The sequence below is a fragment of the Asparagus officinalis genome, chromosome 3 (assembly GCF_001876935.1).
Source record: "Asparagus officinalis chromosome 3, Aspof.V1, whole genome shotgun sequence".
NCBI classification, from domain to species: Eukaryota; Viridiplantae; Streptophyta; class Magnoliopsida; order Asparagales; family Asparagaceae; genus Asparagus; species Asparagus officinalis.
The window spans coordinates 64011879-64015191 of record NC_033796.1 but is presented as its reverse complement, the minus strand read 5'-3'; positions in this window follow the sequence as shown (position 1 = coordinate 64015191).

Sequence of the window (3313 nt, the reverse complement as noted above, 5' to 3'; positions counted from 1 at the left end):
AACGCTTGGGCTTTTTGGAGGAGTAGATCAGTTGGAAAGTTCATCTAGAGCTTCGGTTGGTGATAAATGTTGGATCTTTGTGGTAAAGTTTCTATCTTTTTCAAGTTGGATCTATTTCTTGTTCGTTCCGTAATTGTTTATTGGGTGTCTTGAGATATATGACCGGGAAAGATAAAGTTGGGGAGGGTTCTTTAAGTGTGAAGACCGTCCAAATTTTGAGTATCCATTCTATGGAAATAGATATGGAGAAGTTCGATGGCTCAAATAATTTTGGACTTTAGAGATGCGAAGTCTTGAATGCGCTAAATGCGCAAAATTTGGAAGATACGTTGGAGTTGGACGGGAAACCGGACGACATTGATGAAAAGGTTTGAAAAAAGATGAATAGAACGGCGTGTGGTGTGATTAGGTCTTGTCTTACTCAAGATCTAAAATATAATGTGATGAATGAGACTTCGACAAAGAAGATTTGGGAGGTCCTAGAAAGTAAATATTTGACAAAGAGCATCGAAAACCGATTGCATTTGAAGAGGAGGCTTTATCGCTTCCAATTGAAGAAGGGGACATCCATTAGTGATCACATGAACCGAAGAGGAGGCTTTATCGCTTCCAATTGAAGAAGGGGACATCCATTAGTGATCACATGAACCACTACACTAAGCTACTTGCGTTATCGCTTCCAATTGAAGAAGGGGACATCCATTAGTGATCACATGAACCACTACACTAAGCTACTTGCGGATTTGGCGAATATTGATGTCATGGTTGAAGATAAGGACAAGACATTGTTGTTATTGAGTTCCTTACCCGACGAGGAATATGAGATCTTCGTCCTCACTCTTATTAATGGAAAGGCGTATCTTTCATATAGTAAGGTCACCGCAGCACTTGTGAATTATCAACTTCGTAAGAAGAATAATGAGACTTCTATTGAGCCGATAGCGGGGACATTGGTCGTAAGAGCTAAGAGTCCAAACCGTGGTAGGAGGTCGTAGTCTAGAGGGAGATATCCTGCAGTTGGTAGGAATCAGTGTGCCTTTTGTAAAAATGATGGACATTGGAAAGCAGAATGCCCAAAATTGCAAGCCAGGAAGAATAAAGGAAAAGTTATTCAAGCTTCAGAGTTAAATGTTGCCAAGGCTAGTGGTGACATTTCAGATTCGGATTCTTCGGGCTATTCGTACTCAGCTCTTCCGTCAGTTGGTGTGGCCGACTCCACCGAGTGGATGTTAGATTTGGGTGCTACTTATCACATATGCCCTAAGAGGGATTGGTTCTCCAGCTTTAAGGGGTTTGGAAAGAGGGGATGCTATACTTATGGGTAATGATCACAGATGCCCTATTAGTGGTATTGGTACCGTTCGGATTCGGATGAGTAACGGGATAATTTGGGAGTTGGTTGATGTGAGGTTCGTTCCTCAACTGAGGAAGAACATCATTTCACTTGGGGCATTGGAGGCAGCAGGCTATAGGGTGATCTTGACGGATGCATGCTTGAAGGTCATATTGGGTTCTATGATTGTGATGAAGGGCATCAGGAGGAGTAACTTATATTATCTTCTTGGGAGCACGATGATTGATAGAGCGCTGACGACTTCTTTGGCTAGACTGTGGCATTATTTGGTGCTGGGATATATTATTGGTTTTATTGTGCATAGATTGTTGAGGAGTGCTATGACCTATAGATTGAAGTCCTTTGAGCATATTGGGATGAGCGAGAAGACCGTGGTGGAGTTTGGCACTTCTATCCACCGATCGAGGGGTCTTTTAGGATGTGTTCAGTCAAGCAGTTGGGGGCCTTCCAAGGAGGCATCATTGGGAGGTAATCGGTATTTTGTTTCCTATGTTGAGGTTTGTATTAGGCATTTATGGGTTGCAACCAAGTCCCATTGGTATGAAGCCCTAGTAGTCCGCAACAGTTGGATGAGGTGTATTAGCAGAAAGGTTACCCGTCATACTAGTTCTAGTAGGGGTTCTTTCTTGCATTCGTGCTGAGCTTATGGTAGTTAGAGACACTATATAGGAGAGGAGACATTGGGGCGACGAGATGAGATGGCGGATTCGGTGAGCTGTTCCTTTCTGGAGAAGGATCGGCGTTGGTTATTGAGCAGTGGATTTAGTATTCTGGCTTCGACATGTTTGGGCTATCTTATGAGGCTACCGACTGCTGCATTGAGAGTTTTTAGATCTAGTGGATCTGTTTCAGATTTTGGTTGGCGTTGGATATGTGGTTACCCAGCACGTGGTCACATCGTGGATGTGAGATTGGATCCGATTGCGCATTTGGAATTTAGAGGCTTTTTTAGCTATCAGTTAGGAGCTTCTGATTCTGTTCTGAGCAGGTGTGTCACTTTGGACTCTCGGTAGGTAGAGAGTACGGATCAGATCATTAGGATATCACAGCGGGTGGAGAGTGATGCTACTTCACATTGAGTGGAGCTTACTCCACATACTCCATGTCATTTTACATTATTTGGGATTCCAGCTGAGGTGACACGGGTTGGGGATCAGATTGTTCAGGATGCAGATGACGAGTTATCAGTTTCGAGTGCAGCTGGTGGATGTAGCTTGGATACGGCCATAGGTTCACCTCAGGTGGAGGTGTTTGGATCGTTTCAGTATGGGGCCGTTGGTGATGCTGTTAGCCTCAACAACCCCCTGACTGCTAACAGGGTTTGTTTCCCCTGTATATTTTGAGGTTTTTGTCTATTTTTTAGTTTTCTTGCAGTTTTTCTTTGCCTTCTCAGTTTTTTTTTTCTGTGCCGAGTATCAAGGTGTAAATAAATTTTCATATTTGGTTTATGAATAAAAATTTTTATTGACAAAAAAAGAATAGGGTTTCATTCAACTATCGTCTTAATAAGCACAACTATTCTTTGTTTTGTGTAAGCTAATGAATAATTTGTTTTTGGTGTCTATATTCTCCATGGAATGGATGCGTCACAGCTCCTTTTGTCATTCATATTGTTGTTCAAGGATCCTGTATAATAGATGTTTGCTACAGCAGGCGGGAAATTTGTTACTCATAAACTCTATTTTAATGCACTTACCTCTGTGCACACGTGAAGCTAATGAATAATTTGTTTTTGGTGTCTATATTCTCCATGGAATGGATGCGTCACAGCTCCTTTTGTCATTCATATTGTTGTTCAAGGATCCTGTATAATAGATGTTTGCTACAGCAGGCGGGAAATTTGTTACTCATAAACTCTATTTTAATGCACTTACCTCTGTGCACACGTGTTGCTACAGCAGGCGGGAAATTTGTTACTCATAAACTCTATTTTAATGCACTTACCTCTGTGCACACGTG